The sequence below is a fragment of the Pelobates fuscus genome, chromosome 5 (genome assembly GCF_036172605.1).
Source record: "Pelobates fuscus isolate aPelFus1 chromosome 5, aPelFus1.pri, whole genome shotgun sequence".
Taxonomy (NCBI): Eukaryota; Metazoa; Chordata; class Amphibia; order Anura; family Pelobatidae; genus Pelobates; species Pelobates fuscus.
The window spans coordinates 4,446,050-4,466,939 of record NC_086321.1 but is presented as its reverse complement, the minus strand read 5'-3'; the positions used below and the strand labels follow the sequence as shown (position 1 = coordinate 4,466,939).

General features: G+C 45.5%; 1 long non-coding RNA gene across 1 annotated transcript in view; it reads right to left on the bottom strand.

The window, feature by feature from the left end:
• Positions 1–3,226: 3,226 nt before the first annotated feature.
• LOC134612344 (uncharacterized) overlaps positions 3,227–20,890 on the bottom strand; it is a 50,245-nt gene continuing 32,581 nt past the window's right edge. The window contains exon 3 of the long non-coding RNA XR_010090924.1: positions 3,227–3,510. This is a non-coding gene — a long non-coding RNA (uncharacterized LOC134612344). The remainder of the gene's footprint in view (positions 3,511–20,890) is intronic.

Here is a 20,890-nt window from a genome sequence, read left to right as displayed (position 1 = left end):
CTAATGACATCTCCAAGAGCTAATTGGAGTTAGATGTCAGCCAACTGGAGTCCAATCAATGAGATGAGATTGGAAGTGTTGGTTACAGCTGCCCTGCCCTATAAAAAACACACACCAGTTCTGGGTTTGCTTTTCCCAAGAAGCATTGACTGATGTGAATGATGCCTCGCACAAAAGAGCTCTCAGAAGACCTACGAGAATTGTTGACTTGCATAAAGCTGGAAAGGGTTATTGTGACGAGAGCAATCTCGCCACATTGCATTGGAGAAGCCTGGTTGCCCGCCTGCTGCCTTTGGACTATGGCCCTGGGAGATTGGGCCCTTTAAAAACAGTATTCGGCCATACCAGAGTGTATGTCACTCATTCTGGCCCTTTAAATACTGTGGGGAAGGATTGGTACTTTTTATATGGCACGTCGGACACAGTCGAAGTTGTCGAAGTCGTCGAAGTGGCCGCCATTCGACAAAGGAACACGTGGCGGCGGCCATTTTAACCCCTTAAGGACCAAACTTCTGGAATAAAAGGGAGTCATGACATGTCACACATGTCATGTGTCCTTAAGGGTTAAACACGGTCAGCGGTGTGTGTAGCCAAATTCATGGAACTAAAATCGGTTACACATTTCCGCGAACACCGCTGACCCTTACCTTCTCCCACACTGAACGTTCAGCTGCAGAGGCTAAGACCTGTTCGAAGATTCGAACGCACGTTCAAATGGGACTTAGTCGTTTTTCTGCATGAAATTGACCAACCACACAGCCCAAATCTATGGAACTGTTTTGGGCAGGAAAATGTGCTTGCGGTCGGTCATAAAGAACTTATGTGTAACTTTTGATATACTGGATGGATTTGGCTGATTGTTGAGAGTGTTTATGTTTAAAGTATGTTGAGTTGGAATATGTAATTTTTATGGAGATTGGATGTATGGTTTTAGAGTTTTGAAAGTTGGGTAAAAAGTATGTTTTAACTGTACGTATAATTGGGTTACCTCTCAGGATAAGGGGAGGGAATATGTGGGTTGTAACCGTGATGCTATTGGTTATTTTATACCTCCCTGTAGGCGGTCCTGTATGTGCAAGACCGTAATAAAAACCAGGCTGGGTGTGCCAGCACCTCAGACCACTGCTTGACCCTCAACATGGAGCCTTGTCTCATTATTGAGGGATTCAATGTATGCTGTTAGAGACTGATTGCCAGGAGTGTAAGCTGATTGTATGCTTTTCCTGTTCGTCTGCTAGCAGCTATTTGTGAGGTTCCAGTTCGGGAGTTGGAGTGCTATTTTGTATCCAGTTCGGGAGTTTGGTGTTCTGCAGTAGCTGTGCCTGTCTCTGCAAAGGTGAATATTGCCTAAACTGATTTTAACCCCTTGTGTGCTGAAACGGTCCATTACAGTTATAAAAGTATCTCCAAAAGCCTTGCTGTTCATCAGTCCACGGTAAGACAAATTGTCTATAAATGGAGAAAGTTCAGCACTGCTGCTACTCTCCGTAGGAGTGGCCGTCCTGTAAAGATGACTGCAAGAGCACAGCGCAGACTGCTCAATGAGGTGAAGAAGAATCCTAGAGTGTCAGCTAAAGACTTACAAAAGTCACTGGCAAATGCTAACATCCCTGTTAGCGAATCTACAATACGTAAAACACTAAACAAGAATGGATTTCATGGGAGGATACCACAGAGGAAGCCACTGCTGTCCAAACAAAACATTGCTGCATGTTTACAGTTTGCACAAGAGCACCTGGATGTTCCACAGCAGTACTGGCAAAATATTCTGTGGACAGATGAAACCAAAGTTGAGTTGTTTGGAAGAAACACACAACACTATGTGTGGCGAAAAAGAGGCACAGCACACCAACATCAAAATCTCATCCCAACTGTGAAGTATGGTTTGGGGCTGCTTTGCTGCGTCAGGGCCTGGACGGATTGCTATCATCGAAAGAAAAATTAATTCCCAAGTTTATCAAGACATTTTGCAGGAGAACTTAAGGCCATCTGTCTACCAGCTGAAGCTCAACAGAAGATGGGTGTTGCAACAGGACAATGACCCAAAGCATAGAAGTAAATCAACAACAGAATGGCTTAAACAGAAGAAAATACACCTTCTGAAGTGGCCCAGTCCTGACCTCAACCCGATTGAGATGCTGTGGCATGACCTCAAGAAAGCGATTCACACCAGACATCCCAAGAATATTGCTGAACTGAAACAGTTCTGTAAAGAGGAATGGTCAAGAATTACTCCTGACCGTTGTGCACGTCTGATCTGCAGCTACAGGAAACGTTTGGTTGAAGTTATTGCTGCCAAAGGAGGTTCAACCAGTTATTAAATCCAAGGGTTCACATACTTTTTCCACCTGCACTGTGAATGTTTACATGGTGTGTTCAATAAAAACATGGCAACATTTCATTCTGTGTGTGTTATTAGTTTAAGCAGACTGTGATTGTCTATTGTTGCGACTTAGATGATGATCAGATCACATTTTATGACCAATTTGTGCAGAAATCCATATCATTCCAAAGGGTTCACATACTTTTTCTTACAACTGTCTATAGTACAAATGCGTGTTTTTTTGTGTGGCAGCATTTGTGTGAATGTACGTGTTTTTCCATGTAGTCACTAAAGTGAAAACTATCAGAAATCGAAAGGGAATTTCAGTTTTAAGGAGTTCGGCTACTTTGGCCTTTAATTTGAAATTCACTGACAATTCTCATACCAGTGAATGACCCTGACTGTGTCAATGTAAACGCATGCACATACTGTATAGTGGCAGGTGAATGAATGTGCTTACTTGTGTTTTTGTTTCTATTTAATAATACGCTATAAACGCATAATGAAACCAATACTACATTCACACTTTCAGAGCATTAAAATAACTGCTTTCTGGTGGTCGGGTTTTGACATCGCTTGACAATGAAGACGTTAACACGTGGTTAACCTCCAAAACACATGGAATTATGAAGAATACAACATTTAATTTTGAGGGGTAAAACAGGTAAAAAAAAAATCTTAAACATTCTTGAAGGGTCTTCCACCGATCTGAGGTGGTTTATAGTCTTTTATTTCTGAATAAAACTATGGTAATTTCCATTTATAGCGTGCTAACATAGGCCATGGAGTTATACAAAATGTAGAAGAAGAGAGGTGAGGAGGACGTCAACGCCTGGGTTAGTGGGGTATCAGTATTTGGAGAGAGAGTCCTATAATATAAGAACACTGTCAGAATGTCATCAATAAAATCACTTTGCTTTATTGAGGAAAAAAAACATACAATTAGTGATTAATGAAGCCGATTGGTTTCCGTCATACAGAGGGGTAGAAGGATTGGAAGGGGGTGGGTTTTCGGCAGCATTTAGTAGAAGACGTCCAGTTTTAGTTAATAATCGATAATCCAGCGGAGATAATTTTAACTCTTTATCGGTGATTTCTCACAGATCCAACGACTCATTTCAGAGCAATTTCTCATCTTCACACGAGCACTAAATTCTGTACATTTTCCTGTGACATCTGACTTGTTCCTAATATCAAACAATAAACAGTGACATAATTAATACTTTCAAATAATAATAATAATAATAATAATAATAATAATAATAATAATGGTTCACAGATCCTTCGAACGATAGGCTGACCAGGTCCGATATACGGCTCCTCTCATTAGATCTTGTGTGCAGCCTACTTACCTCATAAACATCTGCTCGATAGGTGGTTATGGGATAGACTATAATGAGAGGCTCCTGATTGGTGGAGCTATTTCCTGGTCTAATTGGGTTCTGCTAGCTCCTCCCGCTGGTGGATGTCAATAGAAGCACAACTTGAAGGTAAGTATTCGTTTACCAACTTACAGCTAAATTCTCTAAGCTGGCTTTTAAATGACTTTGTAAGTTACGCCAAAATGAATATTTACTAACGAGTGTCAATTTACTGTGACGCTATTTAGTAAAGATTTCTGACAGAGGCGCGGACACTCCATCGTAACCAAGATCATTGCTCTTACAAGGGCTTTAAATAGCAATGGTGTAAAGGCTATACCGACTGAGACCAGGCGTATGGCATCACTAGGCCGGCTACTGCAGTCTAATTAACACCTTCACTGCCACAGTCAGGGAGCACCGTGATGGTCAGTGCAAGGCTATACCAACTGAGACCAGGCGTATGGCATCACTAGGCCGGCTACTGCAGTCTAATTAACACCTTCACTGCCACAGTCAGGGAGCAGCGTGATGGTCAGTGCAAGGCTATACCAACTGAGACCAGGCGTATGGTATCACTAGGCCGGCTACTGCAGTCTAATTAACACCTTCACTGCCACAGTCAGGGAGCAATGTGATGGTCAGTGCAAGGCTATACCAACTGAGACCAGGCGTATGGTATCACTAGGCCGGCTACTGCAGTCTAATTAACACCTTCACTGCCACAGTCAGGGAGCAATGTGATGGTCAGTGCAAGGCTATACCGACTGAGACCAGGCGTATGGTATCACTAGGCCGGCTACTGCAGTCTAATTAACACCTTCACTGCCACAGTCAGGGAGCACCGTGATGGTCAGTGCAAGGCTATACCAACTGAGACCAGGCGTATGGTATCACTAGGCCGGCTACTGCAGTCTAATTAACACCTTCACTGCCACAGTCAGGGAGCAGCGTGATGGTCAGTGCAAGGCTATACCAACTGAGACCAGGCGTATGGCATCACTAGGCCGGCTACTGCAGTCTAATTAACACCTTCACTGCCACAGTCAGGGAGCAACGTGATGGTCAGTGCAAGGCTATACCAACTGAGACCAGGCGTATGGTATCACTAGGCCGGCTACTGCAGTCTAATTAACACCTTCACTGCCACAGTCAGGGAGCAACGTGATGGTCAGTGCAAGGCTATACCAACTGAGACCAGGCGTATGGTATCACTAGGCCGGCTACTGCAGTCTAATTAACACCTTCACTGCCACAGTCAGGGAGCAGCGTGATGGTCAGTGCAAGGCTATACCAACTGAGACCAGGCGTATGGTATCACTAGGCCGGCTACTGCAGTCTAATTAACACCTTCACTGCCACAGTCAGGGAGCAATGTGATGGTCAGTGCAAGGCTATACCAACTGAGACCAGGCGTATGGTATCACTAGGCCGGCTACTGCAGTCTAATTAACACCTTCACTGCCACAGTCAGGGAGCACCGTGATGGTCAGTGCAAGGCTATACCAACTGAGACCAGGCGTATGGTATCACTAGGCCGGCTACTGCAGTCTAATTAACACCTTCACTGCCACAGTCAGGGAGCACCGTGATGGTCAGTGCAAGGCTATACCAACTGAGACCAGGCGTATGGTATCACTAGGCCAGCTACTGCAGTCTAATTAACACCTTCACTGCCACAGTCAGGGAGCAGCGTGATGGTCAGTGCAAGGCTATACCAACTGAGACCAGGCGTATGGTATCACTAGGCCGGCTACTGCAGTCTAATTAACACCTTCACTGCCACAGTCAGGGAGCAGCGTGATGGTCAGTGCAAGGCTATACCAACTGAGACCAGGCATATGGTATCACTAGGCCGGCTACTGCAGTCTAATTAACACCTTCACTGCCACAGTCAGGGAGCACCGTGATGGTCAGTGCAAGGCTATACCAACTGAGACCAGGCGTATGGCATCACTAGGCCGGCTACTGCAGTCTAATTAACACCTTCACTGCCACAGTCAGGGAGCAACGTGATGGTCAGTGCAAGGCTATACCAACTGAGACCAGGCGTATGGTATCACTAGGCCGGCTACTGCAGTCTAATTAACACCTTCACTGCCACAGTCAGGGAGCACCGTGATGGTCAGTGCAAGGCTATACCAACTGAGACCAGGCGTATGGTATCACTAGGCCGGCTACTGCAGTCTAATTAACACCTTCACTGCCACAGTCAGGGAGCAGCGTGATGGTCAGTGCAAGGCTATACCGACTGAGACCAGGCGTATGGTATCACTAGGCCGGCTACTGCAGTCTAATTAACACCTTCACTGCCACAGTCAGGGAGCAGCGTGATGGTCAGTGCAAGGCTATACCAACTGAGACCAGGCGTATGGTATCACTAGGCCGGCTACTGCAGTCTAATTAACACCTTCACTGCCACAGTCAGGGAGCAACGTGATGGTCAGTGCAAGGCTATACCAACTGAGACCAGGCGTATGGTATCACTAGGCCGGCTACTGCAGTCTAATTAACACCTTCACTGCCACAGTCAGGGAGCACCGTGATGGTCAGTGCAAGGCTATACCAACTGAGACCAGGCGTATGGCATCACTAGGCCGGCTACTGCAGTCTAATTAACACCTTCACTGCCACAGTCAGGGAGCAACGTGATGGTCAGTGCAAGGCTATACCAACTGAGACCAGGCGTATGGCATCACAAGGCCGGCTACTGCAGTCTAATTAACACCTTCACTGCCACAGTCAGGGAGCAGCGTGATGGTCAGTGCAAGGCTATACCAACTGAGACCAGGCGTATGGCATCACTAGGCCGACTACTGCAGTCTAATTAACACCTTCACTGCCACAGTCAGGGAGCAACGTGATGGTCAGTGCAAGGCTATACCAACTGAGACCAGGCGTATGGTATCACTAGGCCGGCTACTGCAGTCTAATTAACACCTTCACTGCCACAGTCAGGGAGCAACGTGATGGTCAGTGCAAGGCTATACCAACTGAGACCAGGCGTATGGTATCACTAGGCCGGCTACTGCAGTCTAATTAACACCTTCACTGCCACAGTCAGGGAGCACCGTGATGGTCAGTGCAAGGCTATACCAACTGAGACCAGGCGTATGGTATCACTAGGCCGGCTACTGCAGTCTAATTAACACCTTCACTGCCACAGTCAGGGAGCACCGTGATGGTCAGTGCAAGGCTATACCAACTGAGACCAGGCGTATGGCATCACTAGGCCGGCTACTGCAGTCTAATTAACACCTTCACTGCCACAGTCAGGGAGCAGCGTGATGGTCAGTGCAAGGCTATACCAACTGAGACCAGGCGTATGGTATCACTAGGCCGGCTACTGCAGTCTAATTAACACCTTCACTGCCACAGTCAGGGAGCAACGTGATGGTCAGTGCAAGGCTATACCGACTGAGACCAGGCGTATGGTATCACTAGGCCGGCTACTGCAGTCTAATTAACACCTTCACTGCCACAGTCAGGGAGCAACGTGATGGTCAGTGCAAGGCTATACCAACTGAGACCAGGCGTATGGCATCACTAGGCCGGCTACTGCAGTCTAATTAACACCTTCACTGCCACAGTCAGGGAGCAACGTGATGGTCAGTGCAAGGCTATACCGACTGAGACCAGGCGTATGGTATCACTAGGCCGGCTACTGCAGTCTAATTAACACCTTCACTGCCACAGTCAGGGAGCAGCGTGATGGTCAGTGCAAGGCTATACCAACTGAGACCAGGCGTATGGCATCACTAGGCCGGCTACTGCAGTCTAATTAACACCTTCACTGCCACAGTCAGGGAGCAGCGTGATGGTCAGTGCAAGGCTATACCAACTGAGACCAGGCGTATGGCATCACTAGGCCGGCTACTGCAGTCTAATTAACACCTTCACTGCCACAGTCAGGGAGCAACGTGATGGTCAGTGCAAGGCTATACCAACTGAGACCAGGCGTATGGTATCACTAGGCCGGCTACTGCAGTCTAATTAACACCTTCACTGCCACAGTCAGGGAGCACCGTGATGGTCAGTGCAAGGCTATACCAACTGAGACCAGGTGTATGGTATCACTAGGCCGGCTACTGCAGTCTAATTAACACCTTCACTGCCACAGTCAGGGAGCAGCGTGATGGTCAGTGCAAGGCTATACCAACTGAGACCAGGCGTATGGTATCACTAGGCCGGCTACTGCAGTCTAATTAACACCTTCACTGCCACAGTCAGGGAGCAGCGTGATGGTCAGTGCAAGGCTATACCAACTGAGACCAGGCGTATGGCATCACTAGGCCGGCTACTGCAGTCTAATTAACACCTTTACTGCCACAGTCAGGGAGCAACGTGATGGTCAGTGCAAGGCTATACCAACTGAGACCAGGCGTATGGTATCACTAGGCCGGCTACTGCAGTCTAATTAACACCTTTACTGCCACAGTCAGGGAGCAGCGTGATGGTCAGTGCAAGGCTATACCGACTGAGACCAGGCGTATGGTATCACTAGGCCGGCTACTGCAGTCTAATTAACACCTTCACTGCCACAGTCAGGGAGCAGCGTGATGGTCAGTGCAAGGCTATACCAACTGAGACCAGGCGTATGGCATCACTAGGCCGGCTACTGCAGTCTAATTAACACCTTCACTGCCACAGTCAGGGAGCAGCGTGATGGTCAGTGCAAGGCTATACCAACTGAGACCAGGCGTATGGCATCACTAGGCCGGCTACTGCAGTCTAATTAACACCTTTACTGCCACAGTCAGGGAGCAACGTGATGGTCAGTGCAAGGCTATACCAACTGAGACCAGGCGTATGGTATCACTAGGCCGGCTACTGCAGTCTAATTAACACCTTCACTGCCACAGTCAGGGAGCAACGTGATGGTCAGTGCAAGGCTATACCGACTGAGACCAGGCGTATGGTATCACTAGGCCGGCTACTGCAGTCTAATTAACACCTTCACTGCCACAGTCAGGGAGCAGCGTGATGGTCAGTGCAAGGCTATACCAACTGAGACCAGGCGTATGGCATCACTAGGCCGGCTACTGCAGTCTAATTAACACCTTCACTGCCACAGTCAGGGAGCAGCGTGATGGTCAGTGCAAGGCTATACCAACTGAGACCAGGCGTATGGCATCACTAGGCCGGCTACTGCAGTCTAATTAACACCTTCACTGCCACAGTCAGGGAGCAACGTGATGGTCAGTGCAAGGCTATACCAACTGAGACCAGGCGTATGGTATCACTAGGCCGGCTACTGCAGTCTAATTAACACCTTCACTGCCACAGTCAGGGAGCACCGTGATGGTCAGTGCAAGGCTATACCAACTGAGACCAGGTGTATGGTATCACTAGGCCGGCTACTGCAGTCTAATTAACACCTTCACTGCCACAGTCAGGGAGCAGCGTGATGGTCAGTGCAAGGCTATACCAACTGAGACCAGGCGTATGGTATCACTAGGCCGGCTACTGCAGTCTAATTAACACCTTCACTGCCACAGTCAGGGAGCACCGTGATGGTCAGTGCAAGGCTATACCAACTGAGACCAGGTGTATGGTATCACTAGGCCGGCTACTGCAGTCTAATTAACACCTTCACTGCCACAGTCAGGGAGCACCGTGATGGTCAGTGCAAGGCTATACCAACTGAGACCAGGCGTATGGTATCACTAGGCCGGCTACTGCAGTCTAATTAACACCTTCACTGCCACAGTCAGGGAGCACCGTGATGGTCAGTGCAAGGCTATACCAACTGAGACCAGGCGTATGGCATCACTAGGCCGGCTACTGCAGTCTAATTAACACCTTCACTGCCACAGTCAGGGAGCAATGTGATGGTCAGTGCAAGGCTATACCAACTGAGACCAGGCGTATGGTATCACTAGGCCGGCTACTGCAGTCTAATTAACACCTTCACTGCCACAGTCAGGGAGCAGCGTGATGGTCAGTGCAAGGCTATACCAACTGAGACCAGGCGTATGGTATCACTAGGCCGGCTACTGCAGTCTAATTAACACCTTCACTGCCACAGTCAGGGAGCAGCGTGATGGTCAGTGCTCCTCTCTGGGACTGAAAGGCAAAGTAAAGTAAGTTATATAAAATTCATCAAAATTAGCCAAGACCCAACCTACCCCCATCCATCTAATAAGTGACAGGGTCACAATAATCTAAATGAACTAAAAATAATCTTTAAAAAACAATTATACTGGGGGCGTGGCCAACTGCCGAGAGTAATGGACGCATAGATCCGAGCTCCGGCAAGCAGGGTCGTTAATCCGCAAGCATCCGACAATATAGGGCACGAAACCAACATAAAATATTAGTATGGCACAGCAGAAGACCAAGAAGAATGCCGGCAAAGCCGAAAAAATGAATTTTTTTGGTGGTAAAAACTACACAGAGCCGGACACCCGACGAACATCGATGCAAGATGGCGACGCCAGCAAAGACGGCCTCGAGGCACAGGGACACACAGAGAACGCCCTGGACCAGGATAAAATAACTAAAACTTTCTTGCAAGCAGCGCTGGAAGAACAATCACAGAAATTAATTACGAACTGGCAACACTCAGTGGACTCCTTGAGAAAAGATGTCCAAGAACTGGGGAAACGCACTTCACATGTGGAATCCAAAATGGAGACCTTTGCCACAGCTCACAATGATTTGGCCTCCCATGTAGAGAAATTGGAAAAAAAGCTGGAGGCAACAGAGGTCAAACTCACAGACCTTGAAGACAGGGCACGTAGGAACAATTTGCGCCTACGAGGAGTCCCCGAGAATATAACACCAGAAAATCTACAAGCATACGCAAGAGGCCTGTTCAAGGCCTACGCGCCGGATATACCGGCCGACATGATGTTAATAGACAGAATTCATCGCTTACCCAGACCGAAGTTCCTGCCAGACACAGCACCGAGAGATGTGCTATTACGTGCACATTACTTTCATATTAAAGAATTAATTTTGAAAGCCAGCCGCAACAATGGAACGCCGCCGGAGGACTATCCGGACATCAAGATATTTGCGGACATATCAGCCTCCACCCTACGCAGACGGAAAGACTTCTCCCAGGTCGCGGACATACTGAGGGCGCAAGGATTACGCTTTCGTTGGGGATACCCGACGAAGATGCTGGTCACCAAGGGAGGAACTTTACACAGCTTCGCCTCACCAGAAGAGGGCCTCCGCAAACTACGAGCATGGGGACTGACAGAGCACTTACCGGGGCCCACGGCAAACCCGACAGACCGACTGCCGCTGGAGTGGAAGCCTGCTTCACCGCGGCGAGGAGAGATCTAATCCGCAAGTATTCTGCATAATACTAATTTCTACAGCCAGACAGCACTATGTTTCAAATCTTCCGGGACTTTAATACCCACTGTTTAGTTGTAAACTTTGATGCTCTAAATGTTTCATAATTTTGTTCCATAAGTTCCCTCTCTGCACTGATATATGTTAATGTAAAAAGATAGATAACATGTGCTTCATAATAGGTTAACATTAGCACCACAGTGACTACAGGCAGATAGGCTATCATTATACTTGCACCCCAAAGTCACATGCTATGATAGAAGAGCAATCTGACAAAATATCTCCAGTTATCCCCACGGTGGGGATGAAATTTCTAATGAACAAAATGTGTAGATAGCTAAACAATGGCGGGAAACTTAGCTGACAAATAAGGCGCTGGAATGTAAGGGGACTTAAGTTTCACACAGAATAAGAGACACCAGGGCATAGATAGGAGTGTATATATATACACAAGGTACAAAATATGATTTTCCAGCAAATATGATATGTATGCTTATGATGTGAATAGACTGGTATAACCCTCAGACGGAATAAGGTTGTGAAGACCACTAGAGCCCAATATAGATCCCCAGTATTACCTATCACTGGCACCAGGCCCTACGAGATGAAGGGACAATGATGTCATATAGAGGCTCTTCCTCAACGCCCTAACAAACGCATAGATAGACCCAAAGCCACTAACTGGAACCACCAGTTCCTTACCCCATGGTACTACATATCAGTACCCAGCCTCCCCTAGGGGAGTTTTGTATATATCCCACCCTCACCCTTTCCTCAGTTACAACCCTTCCTACAGTTCTAAAATGGCCCAGTTGGCCGAAATCGATACATTGCAACTGGGAAAAGCCTTGTTTCCCACCAACTACCCTAACAACCCACCAAAAGAAACAGACACTGTTTAACCAAAGAGAAACACAAAACCTCATGCCATGTTGGAGGCCACGAGCTCCGCACCACAGGGGGCCACGCATATATGCAATAAAACAAAACCCCAAAACCAGTGACCATACCCGAGTCCAGATGTTATACGGCACAAGCGCCCTCATGATATACCCCACTTAGTATGAAAATTCAGACACTTAATGCAAGGGGACTTAACACGCCGCACAAAAGGAGGTTGCTTCTTAAATCCATGAAACAAGATCTCATAGACGTAATGTGTGTGCAAGAAACACATTTCAAGCATAACAGGGTCCCGGAATTCGGTCAGAAAGACTACCCGTCCCAATACCACGCAACACATTCCTCTAAATCACGGGGGGTATCCTTTCTTTTTCATAAGTCACTCACCTTTGAACTGTTACAAATTAAGAAAGATACACACGGCAGGTATATTATAATACATTGCATTATCAATACGACCACATATACACTGGTAGGAGTATACAGCCCCAACTCAAACCAAAGAAACTTCTTACTTAAGGTCCTTAATAAAATCCCACCCCCACAAAGGGCATCAACAATATTGTGTGGAGACATTAACCATGTCATGCATCCGCTTGCTGACACATCGCTAAACCCTAATGCACCCAGGGCCAAGTATCTACTAAAACAATGTAAAGCAATCTCTAAGTTAACGTCAGACCACAACCTTTATGATGTGTGGAGAATACAACACCCCACCGAAAAAGGATACACATACTTTTCCCAGGTACACAAGTCATTTTCCAGAATTGACATGATCCTAGTTACCAATGCCATACTGCAAAAGGTCAAGCACAGCGGGATAGGGGACATAATATGGTCCGACCACGCCCCATCCTCCATAACACTTCAGTCCACTATAGACCACAGAGGTAGGGCCCCTTGGAGACTGAACGATGCACTAATACAAAATGAAAAGTTCGGTCTACAACTCAATAAAGAACTTCAGGAGTACTTCCATAACAATTCGCTCCCAGAGCTCACACCCATAACTACATGGCAGGCGCACAAAGCAGTAATTAGGGGTTCGCTCATCAGTAGAGCGGCCTACCTCAAAAAAGCTAGAGACTCCAAATACCGAGACTTATTAAAATCATTACAGGAGAAACAGTCCACCCAAATTGTAACGCCCTCACCAGACAATCTGCTGGAAATTGATAAAACTACCAAATTAATCAACGAAATACTAGTGGAGGACACAGCTCATGCCCTCCACAAACTAAAACTAAGCCATATACGCAGGGAAACAAAGCTGGGAAAGCATTAGCATCCCTGCTCAGACAAAAGCAATCCCACTCTAAAATAGCATACATGCACACTAAAGCAGGGAGTAAGACATACCACCCGCAAGAAATCCTAGCGGAAATGGCAGAGTTCTATACCTCCCTATACAATTTGAAACAGGACCCCCTAACACATCAACCAAATGATATAGAGATACAAAACTTCTTATCGCGGATAAAGTTACCCACACTATCCCCAGAACAACAACACACATTAAATGAAACGATAACCATAACTGAAATTCAACAGGTTATTAAATCACTACCACACGGCAAATCGCCGGGGCCGGACGGCCTCACCAACTCCTATTATAAAAAATTTAGCGCTACCCTAAGCCCACATTTGGTGGAAGCGTTCAACCAGATACTTGCCACAGGAATCATGCCACAGGACATGCTGATGGCAAACATCGTGACTCTGCCCAAACCAGGAAAGCCACCAAACAAGCCACAGAACCTCCGCCCCATATCGTTACTCAACACAGACACAAAAATCTTGGCTAAACTCTTTGCCAATCGAATGGCATCTGTGATCCCTAAGATCATCAGGAATGACCAAGTAGGCTTTGTTAGCGGAAGGCAAGGGGCAGATGGTACACGAAAACTTTATGACCTACTATACTCCAAACAACAAGAGAGGGGTCCTTGTGTGCACCTGTCACTAGACGCAGAAAAAGCGTTTGACAGGTTGCACTGGGACTTCCTCAAGGCAGTACTGAACAAATTCCAATTCCCGAATAAATTGCTCAATCTAATATCAGCACTATACTCCGTTCCCTCAGCTAGAGTAACAAACGGCGGATTTGCGTCACAGCCATTCCAGATAACAAACGGCACGCGACAAGGCTGTCCGCTATCCCCAATTTTATATATCCTGGCGTTGGAACCGTTATTACAAGCAATAAGGGAGGATAAACAAATAACAGGTATCTCAAAAGGAGATGAGGAATATAAAATTACTGCATTCGCAGACGACATAATGCTATCACTAACCAACCCAAGGGTGTCACTGCCAGCCTTCCACAAACTATTAGGAACTTATAGCGCATGTTCGTACTATAAATTGAACGTTACAAAGACCCAAGCCATGTGCTTCCACACTTCAGCTGACTTAGAAAACAACCTTCAACATTCATTTCACTTTGAGTGGAGGCAAGACCACTTAACATTCCTTGGAATAAAGTTTCCGAAACTCACACAGAAATTATTTAAGGCCAACCATCTCCCTCTGTTCCATACGATTAAACACCAATTAATGAACTGGAAAAATAAATATGTATCATGGACAGGTAGAATAGCCGCAGTAAAAATGCTGATACTACCCAAACTGCAATACCTGTTTAGAACTATCCCCATGCCTCTTCCAGCCACTTATCTAAAAGAAATCCAAAGTGTCCTTGGTAAGTTCATCTGGGCCAATAAACGACCTAGAGTGGCAGCATCCACGTTATATCAACCCAAACAGAAAGGAGGTATGGGTATCCCGAACATAGAGCATTATTACAGGGCAGCACTCATCACCCCCCTTGTGACAGCCTTTCGGCCCCATTCCTCACCTCCACAATGGGTACAGATAGAAGCGGCTCACACCGAGGGGTTTGAAATCGCCACTATAGCAGGGATAAACAAATGATTCAGGCGAAAATTCCCACATATGTGTTCCACAACATCTCTAACACTGAAAGAATGGGACAAATACATGAAAATTGCTAACCCAAATGATGGAATACTCCCATTCATGTTGATTAGATCCTTTGAATTATTAATTCCGCATATCAACATCAAAGGGTGGCATGATAAGGGGCTGAAATTCACCCATCAATTAATAAAAGACGGGGACCCCACTCCCTACCCCAAACTAAGACAGGACTTCAATCTCCCAAACAACGCGGAATTTGCATATAGACAAATAATCTCATGGATTTCAAAACATACAACGACCAGACAAGATTCACTACCAATTGACAAAATACGGGAGATAGAACTATTATGCCAAACCACGAAGACATCCGTGGGTATAATGTCCAGAATCTATCATAGTTATCAACCACATATAGAGTTGCGCAAACTGTCCTTTATAAGGAAATGGGAGCAAGATATAGGTAGGCAAATACCGGACGTAGAGTGGAAGAGGATCTTTACGGCCAATAGACAATTCTCTCTATGTACCGCTCACACAGAAATTTCAAGAAAAATGCTATATAGATGGCACATAGTTCCAGCCAAAATGAAGGTCATAGACCCTAAACATTCGGGGGCATGCTGGAGATGTGGGCATGCCGTGGGAGACGTTTGGCACATGTGGTGGAGCTGCCCAGATATAGCAAAACTCTGGGATTCCGCTAAAGCACTCATACAGAATGTTGGGGGCATAAAGATCCCACTTTCACCAGAAATTTTCCTATTACAGCACGTCCCACTGGAAATATCCAAAACACATAGGTATCTTATCTTCCATGTAACAGTAACCATTATTTCAGCTATCGCCAAGACATGGCTTAAGAAGGAAGCACCTCTCATAGAAACCTGTATGGAACACCTAGACCTGACACGCATTTACGAGTGCAAAACTAGGGCTTTTCAAACTCCCAAAAGATTCTGGGTGGAAGCGTGGGAATTATGGGATGACTACAGGACCCTCCAGGCCGGAGGCCAAAACATGGGCAGAGAGAGACAAACCACGACACCCTAAATCTCGCCCAAAAACAGCAACAGGGACAAGGCTAAACCAATGGGAACAAAAGACCCCCCTTCCAAGTTTCCCCCCTCCTCCCCTCCTTACCAATCCTCCCCCGCCTAACCATTTCTCCTAAGTTACACCTATAGCACGACTATACAATATAAAATTGGTACAAAGTGACAGCGGGTAAACAACAAACCCGACAGAGCTGAAAATCCCAATACTGACCACAAAAATGACATGAGGTACTATGGACCTGAAATACACCACAAGAATATGGGATATAAATATCACGAAATCTACTTTTAACTGTATATGCTCATTCACAACTCTGTACATTGCTGAAAATGTAAATTGTATATACTGCCTTTGTACCATATAAACTGTAAATAAAAAAAAAAAAAAAAAAAAAAAAATTATACTAAACTATATATATCTTAAGTGATTTTATTTTTAAATCTTCTGTCTTTAACCAAAACTGACACCAACACCACAAAAATCCATTATACGCTTCAATAACACTATAGGGGGAAGGCGATGCGCAGACACTAGGGCCGCCAAAATGCCGTAACCCACCACTGACCACTGCTCAAAGGAGGGAAGGCGGGGATGGGAGGGACAAAAGCAGGTCTGAACAAGGCACACCAGGGGGCTGAGTGGCTGTCAATTGCCTTTGCTGGAATGATAAATAAATAATCTTACATAAATTGGACATTATTTCTTTATAAAACATTTTGCCAGGAGGGATACATTGAGATTTCTCTCATTTTCAAGTATGTCCTGTGCCCACATATATTGAATTGTTACAATACGATACAATATAATATTAAAAAAAATAATACAACACATATGTATACACAGACACATATATACATTTAATACATAACTGGTAATAAATATAGTCAGCCATGACAGGTACCTTCTGCATTGAGATATATTGTTTTTGAAGATATATTTTCAATGTGAAGGCCAAAGAATAGATTGGGGTCTAGCAACAGACATAGATATTTAAAAGAGCAGACTGCTGTCAGTGTGCTATTTGAATTTGTTCTGATACACGGTTGTTGATTTTGTAGTTTATGTAATTTAGGTACAATTCCAAAGTGTCAGGATTACAGAATGATCCAGCATGTAGAATTGTGTAACACAGAGGACTGATAGGTAACGTCAGGGCCGGCCTTAGGGGTGTGCGAGCTGTGCGGCCGCACAGGGCGCCATGGAGCAGGGGGCGCCCTGTGGCTGACACAGCTCACACATGGGCGGCCGGAATAAAATAAAAATAAAAATTGCGGTGGGGCGGAGCTTACCGTGCGGTGGGGCGGAGCTAAAAGCGCTGGGAAACTGCTGCAAGGGAAGCAAGAAGGAGTCCCTGCTTCCCCACCAAACAGTCTCCAGGAGCTGCACTGCCTCCACAGTGAACTCCCAGGTAACTGTGTGATTGTCAGTGTGTGTGTGTGTGTGTGTGACTGTCTGCCTCTGTGTGTGTGTGTATGTCTTCCTGTGTGCGTATGGCCATCTGACTCTGTGTGTGTGTGTGTGTGTCACATACAACCAATACATGCATATCACACACTGTTAATACACCCATTACACATATCACACACAGCCAACACATAGCATACATATCACACACAGTCATCACACCTACTATCACATACACAGACAACACAAACATTACATCTTACATGGATGACAGGGGTGGGGGGAGAGGGGCGCTGTGAAGATTTTTCGCACAGGGCGTCTAAATGCCCAAGGCCGGCCCTGGGTAACGTATACCGGACCTTAGAATGTTAGGAATAACGTACCAAAGAATAGTCATTAATAGCCAAGGTCAAGGGAAACAGAAAGAGACACAACTGGACTATGCCTAGAGAAGTCATGGTCAGCATTGTTCCTAGCAAACTCGGCCCATGGTAGTAATTCGGACCAATTGTCTTGAGTGCTATTAATGAAACAATGCAAATATAATTCCAAGGACTGGTTAGCCCTCTCAGCTGTACCATTGGTCTGGAGGTAGTAAGAGGAGGAAAAAGACAATTAAATCGCTAATTGTTTAATGAAGGCCCTCCAAAACTGAGACACAAACTGAGAACCTCTGTCAGATACTATATTGTGAGGAATGCCATGCAGACAGACAATTTCTCATATAAAGATTAGTACCAGGTCTTGAGATGACGGCAATTTCTTGAGAGGAATAAAATGAGCCATTTTAGAAAAACGGTCCACAACCATGAGAATGGTGGTATAACCGTTAGAACTAGGAAGTTCAACAATGAAGTCCATGGACAAGTGGGACCATGGGACCTCAGGAATAGGAAGAGGTTGTAACAAGCCACAAGGGAGTTTATGAGGCACTTTGGAAACCGCACAAACAGAACAAGCCTGCACATATTCCTTAACATCCTTCCTGAGGTAATCCCACCAGAATTACCTCATGATAGCAGAAGTGGATTTATTAATACCCGGGTGACCAGCAGACACATTGTCGTGAAACACCTTCATGATATTAACCCTTTCCCCCAATGGAACGAACAGTTTGTCCTGAGATTTACCGCGGGGCGCCTGAGACTGAGCCTCCATGATGGAGCCAAGCAGTGGAGAGGACAATGAAAGGACAGTGGACGCAATGATACATTCCAGGGAAATGATATGGGACGTTTCTTGCTCTAGTATAGCCTCAGTATCAAACTGCCTGGACAAGGCGTCGGCCTTGACATTTTTAGAACCAGGTCTGTGGGTGATAAGAAAATTAAAGCAAGAAAGAAATAGAGACCACCTAGCTTGTTTAGAAGATAATCGCTTAGCATCTCCTATGTAAGCCAGGTTTTTGTGGAACCCTCTAAAAGATGTCGCCACTCCTTGAGAGCTAGAATAATGGGCAACAATTCTTTATTGCCAATATCGTAATGGCGCTCAGCAGGAGACAACTTTCTAGAAAAGTAACCACAAGGATGTAATGGAGTTTCCTGGCTCTCCCTCTGGGAGGGCACTGCCCCTACCCCTGTCTCTGAAGCCTCAACCTCCAGTATGAAAGGCTTACTGGTGTCAGGATGTATCAATATGTCGGCAGAGGCAAACCGCTGTTTGAGAGTTTCAAAGGCTTCAATAGCCTCCTTAGACCATATCGTACTACTAGCCCCCTTGCGTGTCATATTGGTGATGGGGGCTATTACTGAAGAAAATCCCTTTATAAATCTTCTGTAATAATTGGCAAAACCAATGAACCTTTGAATGGCTTTCAACCCAGTGGGTAAAGGCCACTGTAGAACAGACTTTAGTTTTTAGGATCCATCTGAAACCCCGAGGAATATTATATCCTAACACTTGTACTTCAGACTGGTCAAAGATACATAATTTACAATAAAGTAGTTTTTTTTAACAAGGTCTGCAGAACTTGTTTAACGTGATCGTGGTGAGACTGGAGGTCATGAGAATAAATAAGGATATCATCCAGATAGACCAAGACAAATTAGTAAATGTAATCCCTGAGTACATTGTTAAGGAAATCTTGGAAAACCGCTGGAGCATTGCACAACCCGATTGGCATCACTAGATATTCACAGTGTCCAATTCTGGTATTAAATGCAGTCTTCCACTCGTGGTTTTCATTGATTCTCACTAAATTGTAAGCGCTTCTATGGTCAAGCTTAGTAAACACTTTAGCGCCTTGGAGTCTGTCAAATAATTCAGCAATAAGAGGAATGGGGTAGGCGTTCTTAATGGTGATTTTGTTTAATGCCCTGTAATCGATACCTGGGTGCAACTCACCATCCTTTTTAGATACAAAAAGAATCCTGCACCAGCAGGTGAGGATGATTTTCGTATATGGCCTTTATTCAATGAATCTTTAATATATTCCTCCATTACACTACTCTCCTGAGGAGATAGTGCATAGACTGCTCCCTTAGGTGGCATAGCACCTGGTAGTAAATTAATGGAACAGTCATATGGTCTGTGAGGAGGTAGACTATTAGACTGAGTCTTGCTGAATCCTTCTTTAATGTCTTGGTATTGTATAGGGATCTCGGGATTTTGAGGTGTACCAGTGGGTAATTCAATAGTGCCCACTCTTCTGGTGACATGCAATATGCACCTTTCATTAAAAATCTTTACCCCATTCTAATATTTCCCCATTAGCCCAGTCAATATGAGGGTTATGCTTGCTAAGCCATGGGAATCCTAATATAATAGGACAAGAAGGAGATGCAATCACCTGAAATGTAATCTCTTCCTTATGTAATGCACCAATGGACATATTAATGGGTAAGGTTTAATGCGTTATCAATGGTTGTGAGAGTGGTCTCCCATGAATAGCTTCAACAGCTTGGGGTGATAGTCTCTCTTTGATAGGTATAGTATTACCTTTGACAAATTGAACGTCAATGAAGTTTCCAGCAGCACCTGAATCCATCAGGGCTTTGCATGAAAAGTTATTTTGTCAAAGGCAATTGAAATAGAAATATTAGTCCAGTCTACCTCGGAAGCTAGGGTACGAAATTCTATGGCATATTCCGAGATAGACCGGTTCCCTTGTCTGATGTGCATCAGGGTAGTAGAGGCATCATCCTCACTGCCTAAAGGTTCAAACGTAAGTTTGAATTCCGTAAGGAACCCTGGTAATTGTGTGCCACACTCCTATTACTCTCCCATAATGGATTGGCCCAAGCTAAAGCTTTACCCTTTGATTGATTCATCAGGTAACCAATTTTAGCTCTGTCTGTGGGAAAAGATCCCGGTGAGGCCTCAAAATGATACTCCATTTGATTAATAAATCCCCGGCATTCTTGAATATTACCATCAAAATGCAGGGGAGGAGATAGGGAGATAGAAGGTGCCTTGTGTACTATAGCTGGAGGTACACAAGGTGGAGGTGAGGCCGCAGGTTGCAGATGCGCTGTTTGGGTAAGAAGCGCCTGGGCAAATTGATCCATACGGTGATCATTCTCCTCCATTTTCTTTTCATAAGCAGCAATGTGCTTACACAATTCTACAGGATCTATGGCCATGTCGT